The sequence below is a fragment of the Triturus cristatus genome, chromosome 1_1 (assembly GCF_964204655.1).
Source record: "Triturus cristatus chromosome 1_1, aTriCri1.1, whole genome shotgun sequence".
Classification (NCBI taxonomy): Eukaryota; Metazoa; Chordata; class Amphibia; order Caudata; family Salamandridae; genus Triturus; species Triturus cristatus.
Window position 1 is genome coordinate 867,487,374 of NC_140579.1, and position 15,204 is coordinate 867,502,577.

The window sequence follows — 15,204 nt, forward strand, 5'->3', positions numbered from 1 at the left end:
GGGCGTATTGCTGGCATGGTGTTTCAGGGTGTATGGCAGTGCAGTGGTGTTCGGGCAATGTAGGGGGTCTTGCTGGGGTGGTGTTTTAGAGTTTAGGGCAGTGCAGTGGTGTTCGGTCTGTGTAGGGGGTCTTGATGAGGTTGGTGTTTCAGGGTTTAGGGCAGAGCATTGGTGTTTGAGCAGTGTAGGGGGTTGTGCTGGGGCTGGTGTTTCAGGGTAAAGGGCAGTGGTGTTCGGGCAGGGTAGGTGGTCGTGCTGGGGCTGGTGTTTCAGGGATGAGGGCAGTGCAGTGGTGTTTGGGCAGTGTAGGGGGTCGTACTGGGGCTAGATTTTCAGGGTTTATGGCAGTGCAGTGGTGTTCGGGCAATGTAAAGGGTCCTGCTGGGACAGGTGTTTCAGGGTTTAGGGCAGTACAGTGATGTTCCGGCAGTGTAGGGGGTCGTGCTGGGGCTGTTGTTTCAGGGTTTAGGGCAGTGCAATGGTGTTCGGGCAGTGTAGGGAGTCGTGCTGGAGCTGTTGTTTCAGGGTTTAGGGCAGTGCAGTGGTGTTCGGGCAGTGTAGGGAGTCGTGCTGGGGCTGGTCTTTCAGGGTTTACGGCAGTGCAGTGGTTTTCGGGCACTGTAGGGGGTCATGTAGGGAGTGGTGTTTCAGGGTTTAGGACAGTGAAGTGGTGTTCGGGCAGTGTAGTGGGTCGTGCAGGGGGTGGTGTTTCAGGGTTTAGTGCAGTGGTGTTCGGGCAGTGTAGGGATTCTTGCTGGGGGTGGTGTTTCAGGGTTTAGGGCGGTGCAGTGGTGTTCGGGCTGTGTAGGGGGTCGTGCTGGGGCTGGTGTTTCAGGGTTATGTACAGTGCAGTGGTGTTCGGGCAGTGTAGGGGCTCGTGCTGGGGCTGGTGTTTCAGGGCTTAGGGCAGTACAGTGGTGTTCTGGCAGTGTAGGGTGTTGTGCTGGAGGTTGGTGTTTCTGGGCTTAGGGCAGTGCAGTGGTGTTCGGGCAGTGTAGTGGGTCGTTCTGGGGCTGATGTTTCTGGGATTATGGCAGTGCAGTGGTGTTCGGGTAGTGTAGGGGGTCATGCTGGGACTGGTGTTTAAGGGTTTAGTGCAGTGCAGTGGTGTTCGGAAAGTATAGGGGTCTTGCTGGGGGTGGTGTTTAATCGTTTAGGGCAGTGGTGTTGGGGCAGTGTAGGGGGTCTTGATGGGGGTAGTGTTTCAGGGATTAGGGCAGTGCAGTGGTGTTCGGGCAGTGTAGGGGGTCATGCTGGGATGGTGTTTCAGGGTATACAGCAGTGCAGTGGTGTTTGGGCAGTGTAGGGGGTCGTGCTGGGGTGGTGTTTTAGGGTGTAGGGCAGTGCAGTTGTGTTCAGGCAGTGTAGGGGGTCTTGCTGGGGATGGTGTTTTAGAGCTTAGTGCATTGCAGTGGTGTTCGTGCAGTGTAGGGGGTCGTGCTGGGGTTGATGTTTCAGGGTTTAGGGCAGTGCAGTGTTGTTCGGGCAGTGTAGGGGGTCATGCTGGGGCTGGTGTTACAGGGCTTAGGGCAGTGCAGTGGTGTTTGGGCAGTGTAGGGGGTCATGCTGAGGCTGGTGTTTCAGGGTTTAGGGCAGTGCAGTGGTGTTCGGGCAGTGTAGAGTGTCATGCTGGCGCTGGTGTTTCAGGGTTGAGGGCAGTGCAGTGGTGTTCAGGCTGTGTAGTGGGTCGTGCTGGGGGTGGTGTTTTAGGGTTGGTGTTTCAGTGTTGAGGGCAGTGCAGTGGTGTTCGGGCAGTGTAGGGGGTCATGCTGGGGGTGGTGTTTTAGGGTTTAGGGCAGGGCAGTGGTGTTCGGGCAGTGTAGGGGGTTGTGCATGGGGTTGTGTTTCAGTGTTTAGTGCAGTGGTGTTCGGGAAGTGTAGGGCGTATTGCGTGGGAGGTGTTACAGGGTTTATGGCAGTGCAGTGGTGTTCGGTCTGTGTAGGGGGTCTTGATGAGGTTGGTGTTTCAGGGTTTAGGGCAGTGCAGTGTTGTTTGAGCAGTGTAGGGGTCGTACTGGGGCTGGTTTTTCAGGGTTTAGGGCAGTGCAGTGGTGTTCGGGCAATGTAAAGGGTCCTGCTGGGACAGGTGTTTCAAGGTTTAGGGCAGTGCAGTGGTGTTCGGGCAGTGTAGGGGGTCGTGCTGGGGCTGGTGTTTCAGGGATTAGGGCAGTGCAGTGGTGTTTGGGCAGTGTAGGGGTCGTACTGGGGCTGGTTTTTCAGGGTTTAGGGCAGTGCAGTGGTGTTCGGGCAATGTAAAGGGTCCTGCTGGGGCTGGTGTTTCAGGGTTTAGGGCAGTGCAGTGGTGATCGGGCAGTATAGGGAGTCGTGCGGGGGGTGTTTTAGGATTTACGGCAGTGCAGTGGTGTTCGGGCATTGTAGGGGATCATGCAGCGGGTGGCGTTTCAGGGTTTAGGACGGTGCAGTGATGTTGGGGCAGTGTAGTGGGTCGTGCAGGGGGTGGTGTTTCGGGGATTAGTGCAGTGGTGTTTGGGCAGCATAGGGATTCTTGCTGGGGGTGGTGTTTCAGGGTTTAGGGCAGTGCAGTGGTGTTCGGACTGTGTAGGGGGTCGTGCTGGGGCTGGTGTTTCAGGGTTTAGTACAGTGCAGTGGTGTTCGGGCAGTGTAGGGACTCATGCTGGGTCTGGTGTTTCAGGGCTTAGGGCAGTACAGTGGTGTTCTGGCAGTGTAGGGTGTTGTGCTGGAGGTTGGTGTTTCAGGGCTTAGGGCAGTGCAGTGGTGTTCGGGCAGTGTAAGGGGTCGTGCTGGGGGTGGTGTTTTAGGGTTTAGGGCAGTGCAGTGGTGTTCGTGCAGTGTATGGGGTCATGCTGGGGCGGTGTTTTAGGGTTTAGGGCAGTGCAGTGGTGTTCGGGCAGTGTAGGGGGTCGTGCTGGGGGTGGTGATTTAGGGTTTAGGGCGGTGCAGTGGTGTTCGGGCAGTGTAGGGGGTCGTGCTGGGGGTGGCGTTTTAGGGTTTAGAGCAGTGCAGTGGTGTTCGAGCAGTGTAGGGGTTGTGCTGGGGGTGGTGATTTAGGGTTTAGGGCAGTGCAGTGGTTTTCAGACAGTGTCGGGGGTTGTGCTAGTGCTGGTGCTTCAGGGTTTAGGGCAGTGCAGTGGTGTTCGGGCAGTGTAGAGGGTCATGCTGAGAGTAGATTTAGGGTTTAGGGTAGTGCAGTGGTGTTCAGGCAGTGTAGGGGGCGTGCTGGGGGTAGATTTAGGGTTTAGGGTAGTGCAGTGGTGTTCGGGTAGTGTAGGGGGTCGTGCTGTGTTAGATTTAGGGTTTAGGGTAGTGCAGTGGTGTTCGGGCAGATTAGGGGGTCGTGCTGGGGCTGGTGTTTCAGGGTTTAGGGTAGTGCAGTGGTGTTCGGGCAGTGTAGGGGGTTGTGCTGGGGCTGGTGTTTCAGTGTTTAGGGCAGTGCAGTGGCGTTCGGGCAGTGTAGGGGGTCATGCTGAGGGTATGTTTAGGGTTTAGGGTATTGCAGTGGTGTTCGGGCAGTGTAGGGGGTCGTGCTTGGGGTAGATTTAGGGTTTAAGGTAGTGCACTTGTGTTCGGGTAGTGCAGGGCTTCGTGCTGGGGGAAGAATTAGGCTTTAGGGTAGTGCAGTGGTTTTTGGGTAGTGTAGGGAGTCGTACTGGGGGAGTGTTTTAGGGTTTAGGGTAGTTCAGTGGTGTTTGGGTAATGTAGGGGGTTGTGCTGGGGATGGTGTTTCAGGGTTTAGGGCAGTGCAGTGGTGTTCGGGCAGTGCAGGGTGTCGTGCTGGGACTGGTGTTTCAGGGTTTAGGGCAGTACATTGGTTTTTGGGCAGTGTAGGTGGTCGTGCTGGGGCAGGTGTTTCAGGGTTTAGGGCAGTGCAATTGTGTTTGGGCAGTGGAGGGGGTCATCCTGGGGCTGGTGTTTCAGGGTTTAAGGCAGTGGTGTTCAGACAGTGTAGGGGGCCATGCTGGGGCTGGTGTTTCAGGATTTATGTCTGTGCAGTGGTGTTCGGGCGACGCAGGGTGTCGTGCTGGGACTGGTGTTTCAGGGTTTAGGGCAGTGCAGTGATTTTCGGGCAGTGTAGAGCATCGTGCTGGGACTGGTGTTTCAGGGTTTAGGGCAGTGTCGTGGTGTTCGTGCAGTGTAGGGGGTCGTGCTGGGGCAGGTGTTTCAGGGTTTAGGGCAGTACATTGGTGTTCGTGCAGTGTAGGGGGTCGTGCTGGGGCTGGTGTTTTGGGGTTTAGGGCAGTGCACTGATGTTCGGGCAGTGTAGGGGGTCATGCTGGGGCTGGTGTTTCAGGGTTTAGGGCAGTGCAATGTTCTTCGGGCAGTGTAGGGGGTCATGCTGGGGCTGGTGTTACAGGGCTTAGGGCAGTGCAGTGGTATTCGGGCAGTGTAGGGGGTTGTGCTGATGCTGGTGTTTCAGGATTTAGGGCAGTGCAGTGGTGTTTGGGCAGTGTAGGGGGTCGTGCTGGGGCTGGTGTTTCAGGGTTGAGGGCAGTGCACTGGTGTTCAGGCTGTGTAGGGGGTCTTGCTGGGTTGGTGTTTTAGGGTTTAGGGCAATGCAGTGGTGTTCGGTCTGTGTAGGGGGTCTTGATGAGGTTGGTGTTTCAGGGTTTAGGGCAGTACAGTGGTGTTTGAGCAGTGTAGGGGTCGTGCTGGGGCTGGTGTTTCAGGGTATGGGGCAGTGGTGTTCGGGCAGGATAGTGGGTCGTGCTGGGGCTGGTGTTTCAGAGATTAGGGCAGTGCAGTGGTGTTCGGGCAGTGTAGGGGGTCGTACTGGGGCTGGATTTTCCGGGTTTAGAGCAGTGCAGTGGTGTTCGGGCAATGTAAAGGGTCCTGCTGGGACAGGTGTGTCAGGGTTTAGGGCAGTGCAGTGATGTTCCGGCAGTGTAGGGGGTCGTGCTGGGGCTGTTGTTTCAGGGTTTAGGGCAGTGCAGTGGTGTTCGGGCAGTGTAGTGGGTCGTGCTGGGGCTGGTCTTTCAGGGTTTAGGGCAGTACAGTGGTGTTCGGGCAGTGTAGGGGGTCGTGCGGGTGCTGGTGTTTCAGGGTTTAGGGCAGTACAGTGGTGTTCGGGCAGTGTAGAGGGTCATGCTGAGAGTAGATTTAGGGTTTAGGGTAGTGCAGTGGTGTTCGGGCAGTGTAGGGGTGTCGTGCTGCTGGTAGATTTAGGGTTTAGGGTAGTGCAGTGGTGTTTGGGTAGTGTAGGGGGTCGTGCTGGGTTAGATTTAGGGTTTAGGGCAGTGCAGTGGTGTTCGGACAGTTTAGGGGGTCGGGCTGGGGCTGGTGTTTCAGGGTTTAGGGCAGTGCAGTGGTGTTCGGGCAGTGTAGGGGGTTGTGCTGGGGCTGGTGTTTCAGTGTTTAGGGCAGTGCAGTGGCGTTCGGGAAGTGTAGGGGGTCATGCTGAGGGTATGTTTAGGGTTTAGGGTATTGCAGTGGTGTTCGGGCAGTGTAGGGGGTCGTGCTGGGGTAGATTTATGGTTTAAGGTAGTGCACTGGTGTTCGGGTAGTGCAGGGATTCGTGCTGGGGAGATTTAGGCTTTAAGGTAGTGCAGTGGTTTTTGGGTAGTGTAGGGAGTCGTACTGGGGGAGTGTTTTAGGGTTTAGGGTAGTTCAGTGGTGTTTGGGTAGTGTAGAGGGTCGTGCTGGGGATGGTGTTTCAGGGTTTAGGGCAGTGCAGTGGTGTTCAGACAGTGTAGGGGGTCGTGCTGGGGCTGGTGTTTCAGGGTTTAGGGCAGTGCAGTGGTGTTCGGGCAGTGTAGAGGGTCATGCTGAGAGTTTATTTAGGGTTTAGGGTAGTGCAGTGTTGTTCGGGCAGTGTAGGGGTGTCGTGCTGAGGGTAGATTTAGGGTTTAGGGTAGTACAGTGGTGTTTGGGTAGTGTAGGGGGTCGTGCTGGGTTAGATTTAGGGTTTAGGGTAGTGCAGTGGTGTTCGGGCAGTTTAGGGGGTCGTGCTGGGGCTGGTGTTTCAGGGTTTAGGGCAGTGCAGTGGTGTTCGGGCAGTGTAGGGGGGTTGTGCTGGGCCTGGTGTTTCAGTGTTTAGGGCAGTGCAGTGGTGTTCGGGCAGTGTAGGGGGTCATGCTGAGGGTATGTTTAGGGTTTAGGGTAATGCAGTGGTGTCCGGGCAGTGTAGGGGGTCGTGCTGGGGTAGATTTATGGTTTAAGGTAGTGCACTGGTGTTCGGGTAGTGCAGGGATTCGTGCTGGGGGAGATTTAGGCTTTAGGGTAGTGCAGTGGTTTTTTGGTAGAGTAGGGAGTCGTACTGGGGGAGTGTTTTAGGGTTTAGGGTAGTTCATTAGTGTTTGGGTAGTGTAGAGGGTCGTGCTGGGGATGGTGTTTCAGGGTTTAGGGCAGTGCAGTGGTGTTCAGGCAGTGCAAGGTGTTATGCTGGGGCTGGTGTTTCAGGGTTTAGGGCAGTACATTGGTGTTCGGGCAGTGTAGGGGGTTGTGCTGGGGCAGGTGTTTCAGGGTTTAGGGCAGTGCAATTGTGTTCGGGCAGTGTAGGGGGTCATCCTGGGGCTGGTGTTTCAGGGTGTAAGGCAGTGCAGTGGTGTTCGGACAGTGTAGGGGGCCATGCTGGGGCTGGTGTTTCAGGATTTAGGTCAGTGCAGTGGTGTTCGGGCAGCGCAGGGTGTTGTGCTGGGGCTGGTGTTTCAGGGTTTAGGGCAGTGCAGTGATTTTCGGGCAGTGCAGAGCATCGTGCTGGCACTGGTGTTTCAGGGTTTAGGGCAGTGTCGTGGTGTTCGTGCAGTGTAGGGGTTCGTGCTGGGGTAGATGTTTCAAGGTTTAGGGCAGTACATTGGTGTTCGTGCAGTGTAGGGGGTCATGCTGGGGCTGGTGTTTCAGGGTGTAGGGCAGTGCAGTGTTCTTCGGGCAGTGTAGGGGGTCATGCTGGGGTTGGTGTTACAGGGCTTAGGGCAGTGCAGTGGTATTCGGGCAGTGTAGGGGGTTGTGCTGAGGCTGGTGTTTCAGGGTTTAGGGCAGTGCAGTGGTGTTTGGGCAGTGTAGGGGGTCGTGCTGGGGATGGTGTTTCAGGGTTGAGGGCAGTGCACTGGTGTTCAGGCTGTGTAGGGGGTCGTGCTGGGGGTGGTGTTTTAGGGTTGGTGTTTCAGGGTTGAGGGCAGTGCAGTGGTGTTCGGGCAGTGTAGGGGTTCATGCTGGGGGTGGTGTTTTAGGGTTTAGGGCCATATAGTGGTGTTCGGGCAGTATAGGGGTCGTGCAGGGGGTGGATTTTTAGGGTTTAGGGCAATGAAGTGGTGTTCGGTCTGTGTAGGGGGTCTTGATGAGGTTGGTGTTTCAGTGTTTAGGGCAGTGCAGTGGCGTTCGGGCAGTGTAGGGGGACATGCTGAGGGTATGTTTAGGGTTTAGGGTATTGCAGTGGTGTTCGGGCAGTGTAGGGGGTCGTGCTGGGGGTAGATTTAGGGTTTAGGGTAGTGCACTGGTGTTCGGGTAGTGCAGGGCTTCGTGCTGGGGGTAGATTTAGGCTTTAGGGTAGTGCAGTGGTTTTTGGGTAGTGTAGGGAGTCGTGCTGGGGGAGTGTTTTAGGGTTTGGGTAGTTCAGTGGTGTTTGGGTAGTATAGCGGGTCGTGCTGGGGATGGTGTTTCAGGGTTTAGGGCAGTGCAGTGGTATTCGGGCAGTGTAGGGGGTTGTGCTGAGGCTGGTGTTTCAGGGTTTAGGGCAGTGCAGTGGTGTTTGGGCAGTGTAGGGGGTCGTGCTGGGGATGGTGTTTCAGGGTTGAGGGCAGTGCACTGGTGTTCAGGCTGTGTAGGGGGTCGTGCTGGGGGTGGTGTTTTAGGGTTGGTGTTTCAGGGTTGAGGGCAGTGCAGTGGTGTTCGGGCAGTGTAGGGGTTCATGCTGGGGGTGGTGTTTTAGGGTTTAGGGCCATATAGTGGTGTTCGGGCAGTATAGGGGTCGTGCAGGGGGTGGATTTTTAGGGTTTAGGGCAATGAAGTGGTGTTCGGTCTGTGTAGGGGGTCTTGATGAGGTTGGTGTTTCAGTGTTTAGGGCAGTGCAGTGGCGTTCGGGCAGTGTAGGGGGACATGCTGAGGGTATGTTTAGGGTTTAGGGTATTGCAGTGGTGTTCGGGCAGTGTAGGGGGTCGTGCTGGGGGTAGATTTAGGGTTTAGGGTAGTGCACTGGTGTTCGGGTAGTGCAGGGCTTCGTGCTGGGGGTAGATTTAGGCTTTAGGGTAGTGCAGTGGTTTTTGGGTAGTGTAGGGAGTCGTGCTGGGGGAGTGTTTTAGGGTTTGGGTAGTTCAGTGGTGTTTGGGTAGTATAGCGGGTCGTGCTGGGGATGGTGTTTCAGGGTTTAGGGCAGTGCAGTGGTGTTCGGGCAGTGCAGGGTGTCGTGCTGGGTCTGGTGTTTCAGGGTTTAGGGCAGTACATTGGTGTTCGGGCAGTGTAGGGGGTCGTACTGGGACAGGTGTTTCAGGGTTTAGGGCAGTGCAGGGGTGTTCGGGCAGTGTAGAGGGTCATGCTGAGAGTAGATTTAGGGTTTAGGGTAGTGCAGTTGTGTTCGGGCAGTGTAGGGGTGTCGTGCTGAGGGTAGATTTAGGGTTTAGGGTAGTACAGTGGTGTTTGGGTAGTGTAGGGGGTCGTGCTGGGTTAGATTTAGGGTTTAGGGTAGTGCAGTGGTGTTCGGGCAGTTTAGGGGGTCGTGCTGGGGCTGGTGTTTCAGGGTTTAGGGCAGTGCAGTGGTGTTCGAGCAGTGTAGGGGGTCCTGCTGAGGGTATGTTTAGGGTTTGGGGTAATGCAGTGGTGTTCGGGTAGTGCAGGGATTCGTGCTGGGGGAGATTTAGGCTTTAGGGTAGTGCAGTGGTTTTTGGGTAGAGTAGGGAGTCGTACTGGGGGATTTTTTTAGGGTTTAGGGTAGTTCAGTGGTGTTTGGGTAGTGTAGAGGGTTGTGCTGGGGATGGTGTTTCAGGGTTTAGGGCAGTGCAGTGGTGTTCAGGCAGTGCAAGGTGTCATGCTGGGGCTGGTGTTTCAGGGTTTAGGGCAGTACATTGGTGTGCGGGCAGTGTAGGGGGTCGTGCTGGGGCAGGTGTTTCAGGGTTTAGGGCAGTGCAATTGTGTTCGGGCAGTGTAGGGGGTCATCCTGGGGCTGGTGTTTCAGGGTGTAAGGCAGTGCAGTAGTGTTCGGAGAGTGTAGGGGCCATGTTGGGGCTGGTGTTTCAGGATTTAGGTCAGGGCAGTGGTGTTCGGGCAGCGCAGGGTGTCGTGCTGGGACTGGTGTTTCAGGGTTTAGGGCAGTGCAGTGATTTTCAGGCAGTGTAGAACAACGTGCTGGCACTGGTGTTTCAGGGTTTAGGGCAGTGTCGTGGTGTTCGTGCAGTGTAGGGGGTCGTGCTGGGGTAGGTGTTTCAGGGTTTAGGGCAGTACATTGGTGTTCGTGCAGTGTAGGGGGTCGTGCTGGGGCTGGTGTTTCAGGGTTTAGGGCAGTGCAGTGTTTTTCGGGCAGTGTAGGGGGTCATGCTGGGGCTGGTGTTACAGGGCTTAGGGCAGTGCAGTGGTATTCGGGCAGTGTAGGGGGTTGTGCTAATGCTGGTGTTTCAGGGTTTAGGGCAGTGCAGTGGTGTTTGGGCAGTGTAGGGGGTCGTGCTGGGGCTGGTGTTTCAGGGTTGAGGGCAGTGCACTGGTGTTCAGGCTGTATAGGGGGTCTTGCTGGGTTGGTGTTTTAGGGTTTAGGGCAATGCAGTGGTGTTCGGTCTGTGTAGGGGGTCTTGATGAGGTTGGTGTTTCAGGGTTTAGGGCAGTACAGTGGTGTTTGAGCAGTGTAGGGGTCGTGCTGGGGCTGGTGTTTCAGGGTATGGGGCAGTGGTGTTCGGGCAGGATAGGGGGTCGTGCTGGGGCTGGTGTTTCAGGGATTAGGGCAGTGCAGTGGTGTTCGGGCAGTGTAGGGGGTCGTACTGGGGCTGGATTTTCCGGGTTTAGAGCAGTGCAGTGGTGTTCGGGCAATGTAAAGGGTCCTGCTGGGACAGGTGTGTCAGGGTTTAGGGCAGTGCAGTGATGTTCCGGCAGTGTAGGGGGTCGTGCTGGGGCTGTTGTTTCAGGGTTTAGGGCAGTGCAGTGGTGTTCGGGCAGTGTAGGGAGTCGTGCTGGGGCTGTTGTTTCAGGGTTTAGGGCAGTGCAGTGGTGTTCTGGCAATGTAGGGAGTCGTGCTGGGGCTGGTCTTTCAGGGTTTACGGCAGTGCAGTGTTGTTCGGGCACTGTAGGGGGTCATGCAGGGAGTGGTGTTTCAGGGTTTAGGACAGTGCAGTGGTGTTGGGGCAGTGTAGTGGGTCATGCAGGGGGTGGTGTTTCAGGGTTAAGTGCAGTGGTGTTTGGGCAGTTTAGGGATTCTTGCTGCGGGTGGTGTTTCAGGGTTTAGGGCAGTGCACCGGTGTTCGGGCAGTGTAGGGGCTCGTGCTGGGGCTGGTGTTTCAGGGATTAGGGCAGTACATTGGTGTTCGGGCAGTGTAGGGGGTCGTGCTGGGGCAGGTGTTTCAGGGTTTAGGCAGTGCAATTGTGTTCGGGCAGTGTAGGGGGTCATCCTGGGTCTGGTGTTTCAGGGTGTAAGGCAGTGCAGTGGTGTTCGGACAGTGTAGGGGGCATGCTAGGGCTGGTGTTTCAGGATTTAGGTCAGTGCAGTGGTGTTCAGGCAGTGCAGGGTGTCGTGCTGGGACTGGTGTTTCAGGGTTTAGGGCAGTGCAGTGATTTTTGGGCAGTGTAGAGCATCGTGCTGGAACTGGTGTTTCAGGGTTTAGGGCAGTGTCGTGGTGTTCGTGCAGTGTAGGTGGTCATGCTGGGGCTGGTGTTTCAGAGTTTAGGGCAGTGCAGTGTTCTTCCGGCAGTGTAGGGGGTCATGCTGGGGCAGGTGTTACAGGGCTTAGGGCAGTGCAGTGGTGTTCGGGCAGTGTAGGGGGTAGTGCTGAGGCTGGTGTTTCAGGGTTTAGGGCAGTGCAGTGGTGTTTGGGCAGTGTAGGGAGTCGTGCTGGGGCTGGTGTTTCAGGGTTGAGGGCAGTGCAGTGGTGTTCAGGCTGTGTAGGGGGTCGTGCTGGGGGTGGTGTTTTAGGGTTGGTGTTTCAGGGTTGAGGGCAGTGCAGTGGTGTTCGGGCAGTGTAGGGGGTCATGCTGGGGGTGGTGTTTTAGGGTTTAGGGCCGTATAGTGGTGTTCGGGCAGTATAGGGGTCGTGCAGGGGATGGTGTTTCAGTGTTTAGTGCAGTGGTGTTCGGGAAGTGTAGGACGTATTGCTGGGGTGGTGTTTCAGGGTTTATGGCTGTGCAGTGGTGTTCGGGCAGTGTAGGGGGTCTTGCTGGGTTGGTGTTTTAGGGTTTAGGGCAATGCAGTGGTGTTCGGTCTGTGTAGGGGGTCTTGATGAGGTTGGTGTTTCAGGGTTTAGGGCAGTACAGTGGTGTTTGAGCAGTGTAGGGGGTCGTGCTGGGGCTGGTGTTTCAGGGTATAGGCTAGTGGTGTTCGGGCAGGCTAGGGGGTCGTGCTGGGGCTGGTGTTTCAGGGATTAGGGCAGTGCAGTGGTGTTCAGGCAGTGTAGGGGGTCATACTGGGGCTGGATTTTCCGGGTTTAGGGCAGTGCAGTGGTGTTCGGGCAATGTAAAGGGTCCTGCTGGGACAGGTGTGTCAGGGTTTAGGGCAGTACAGTGATGTTCCGGCAGTGTAGGGGGTTGTGCTGGGGCTGTTGTTTCAGGGTTTAGGGCAGTGCAGTGGTGTTCGGGCAGTGTAGGGAGTCGTGCTGGGGCTGTTGTTTCAGGGTTTAGGGCAGTGTAGTGGTGTTCTGGCAGTGTAGGGAGTCGTGCTGGGGCTGGTCTTTCAGGGTTTACGGCAGTGCAGTGGTGTTCGGGCACTGTAGGGGGTCATGCAGGGAGTGGTGTTTCAGGGTTTAGGACAGTGCAGTGGTGTTGGGGCAGTGTAGTGGGTCGTGCAGGGGGTGGTGTTTCAGGGTTAAGTGCAGTGGTGTTCGGGCAGTGTAAGGATTCTTGCTGCGGGTGGTGTTTCAGGGTTTAGGGCAGTGCAGTGTTGTTCGGGCTGTGTAGGGGGTCGTGCTGGGGCTGGTGTTTTAGGGTTTAGTACAGTGCAGTGGTGTTCGGGCAGTGTAGGGTCTCGTGCTGGGGCTGGTGTTTCAGGGATTAGAGCACTACAGTGGTGTTCTGGCAGTGTAGGGTGTCGTGCTGGAGGTTGGTATTTCAGGGCTTAGGGCAGTGCAGTGGTGTTCGGGCAGTGTAAGAGGTCGTGCTGGGGTGGTGTTTTAGGGTTTAGGGCAGTGCAGTGGTGTTCGGGCAGTGTAGGGGGTCGTGCTGGGGGTGGTGATTCAAGCTTTAGGGCAGTGCAGTGGTGTTCGGACAGTGTAGGGGGTCGTGCTGGGGCTGGTGTTGCAGTGTTTAGGGCCGTGCAGTGGTGTTCGGGCAGTGTAGAGGGTCATGCTGGGGGTAGATTTGGGGTTTAGGGTAGTGCAGTGGTGTTCGGGTAGTGTAGGGGGTCGTACTGGGGTAGATTTAGGGTTTAGGGTAGTGAAGTGGTGTTCAGGCTGTTTAGGGGGTCGTGCTGGGGCTGGTGTTTCAGGGTTTAGGGCAGTGCAGTGGTGTTCGGGCAGTGTAGGGGGTCGTGCTGGGGCTGGTTTTTCAGTGTTTAGGGCAGTGCAGTGGAATTCGGACAGTGTAGGGGGTCATGCTGAGGGTATGTTTAGGGTTTAGGGTATTGCAGTGCTGTTCGGGCAGTGTAGGGGGTCGTGCTGGGGGTAGAATTAGGGTTTAGGGAAGTGTACTGGTGTTCGAGTAGTGCAGGGCTTCGTGCTGGGATAGATTTAGGCTTTAGGGTAGTGCAGTGGTTTTTGGGTAGTGTAGGTAGTCATGCTGGGGGAGTGTTTTAGGGTTTAGGGTAGTTCAGTGGTGTTTGGGTAGTGTAGGGGGTCGTTCTGGGGATGGGGTTTCAGGGTTTAGGGCAGTGCAGTGGTGTTCAGGCAGTGCAGGGTGTTGTGCTGGGGCTGGTGTTTCAGGGATTAGGGCAGTGCAGTGGTGTTTGGGCAGTGTAGGGGGTCGTACTGGGGCTGGTTTTTCAGGGTTTAGGGAAGTGCAGTGGTGTTCGGGCAATGTAAAGGGTCCTGCTGGGACAGGTGTTTCAGGGTTTAGGGCAGTGCAGTGATGTTCCGGCAGTGTATGGGGTCCTGCTGTGGCTGTAGTTTCAGGGTTTAGGGCAGTGCAGTGGTGTTCGGGCAGTGTAGGGGGTCGTGCTGTGGCTTGTCTTTCAGGGTTTAGGGCAGTGCAGTGGTGTTCGTGCAGTGTAGGGGGTCGTGCTGGGGCTGGTGTTTCAGGGTTTAGGGCAGTGCAGTGGTGTTCGGGCAGTGTAGGGGGTCGTGCTGGGGCTGGTGTTTCAGTGTTTAGGGCAGTGCAGTGGAATTCGGACAGTGTAGGGGGTCATGCTGAGGGTATGTTTAGGGTTTAGGGTATTGCAGTGCTGTTCGGGCAGTGTAGGGGGTCGTGCTGGGGGTAGAATTAGGGTTTAGGGAAGTGTACTGGTGTTCGAGTAGTGCAGGGCTTCGTGCTGGGATAGATTTAGGCTTTAGGGTAGTGCAGTGGTTTTTGGGTAGTGTAGGTAGTCATGCTGGGGGAGTGTTTTAGGGTTTAGGGTAGTTCAGTGGTGTTTGGGTAGTGTAGGGGGTCGTTCTGGGGATGGGGTTACAGGGTTTAGGGCAGTGCAGTGGTGTTCAGGCAGTGCAGGGTGTTGTGCTGGGGCTGGTGTTTCAGGGATTAGGGCAGTGCAGTGGTGTTTGGGCAGTGTAGGGGGTCGTACTGGGGCTGGTTTTTCAGGGTTTAGGGAAGTGCAGTGGTGTTCGGGCAATGTAAAGGGTCCTGCTGGGACAGGTCTTTCAGGGTTTAGGGCAGTGCAGTGATGTTCCGGCAGTGTATGGGGTCCTGCTGTGGCTGTAGTTTCAGGGTTTAGGGCAGTGCAGTGGTGTTCGGGCAGTGTAGGGGGTCGTGCTGTGGCTTGTCTTTCAGGGTTTAGGGCAGTGCAGTGGTGTTCGGGCAGTGTAGGGGGTCCTGCTGGGGCTGGTGTTTCAGGGTTTAGGGCAGTGCAGTGGTGTTCGGGCAGTGTAGGGGGTCGTGCTGGGGCTGGTGTTTCAGTGTTTAGGGCAGTGCAGTGGAATTCGGACAGTGTAGGGGGTCATGCTGAGGGTATGTTTAGGGTTTAGGGTATTGCAGTGCTGTTCGGGCAGTGTAGGGGGTCGTGCTGGGGGTAGAATTAGGGTTTAGGGAAGTGTACTGGTGTTCGAGTAGTGCAGGGCTTCGTGCTGGGATAGATTTAGGCTTTAGGGTAGTGCAGTGGTTTTTGGGTAGTGTAGGTAGTCATGCTGGGGGAGTGTTTTAGGGTTTAGGGTAGTTCAGTGGTGTTTGGGTAGTGTAGGGGGTCGTTCTGGGGATGGGGTTTCAGGGTTTAGGGCAGTGCAGTGGTGTTCAGGCAGTGCAGGGTGTTGTGCTGGGGCTGGTGTTTCAGGGATTAGGGCAGTGCAGTGGTGTTTGGGCAGTGTAGGGGGTCGTACTGGGGCTGGTTTTTCAGGGTTTAGGGAAGTGCAGTGGTGTTCGGGCAATGTAAAGGGTCCTGCTGGGACAGGTGTTTCAGGGTTTACGGCAGTGCTGTGATGTTCCGGCAGTGTAGGGGGTCCTGCTGTGGCTGTAGTTTCAGGGTTTAGGGCAGTGCAGTAGTGTTCGGGCAGTGTAGGGGGTCGTGCTGTGGCTTGTCTTTCAGGGTTTAGGGCAGTGCAGTGGTGTTCGGGCAGTGTAGGGGGTCGTGCTGGGGCTGGTGTTTCAGGGTTTAGGGCAGTGCAGTGGTGATCGGGCAGTGTAGGGAGTCGTGCTGGGGGGGTGTTTTAGGGTTTACGGCAGTGCAGTGGTGTTCGGGCACTGTAGGTGGTCATGCAGGGGGTGGTGTTTCAGGGTTTAGGACGGTGCAGTGGTGTTGGGGCAGTGTAGTGGGTCGTGCAGGGGATGGTGTTTCAGGGTTTAGTGCAGTGGTGTTCGGGCAGTGTAGGGATTCTTGCTGGGGGTGGTGTTTCAGGGTTTAGGGCAGTGCAGTGGTGTTCGGACTGTGTAGGGGGTCGTGCTGGGGCTGGTGTTTCAGGGTTTAGTAGAGTGCAGTGGTGTTCGGGCAGTGTAGGGGCTCATGCTGGGGCTGGTGTTTCAGGGCTAAGGCCAGTACAGTGGTGTTCTGGCAGTGTAGGGTGTCATGCTGGAGGTTGGTGTTTCAGG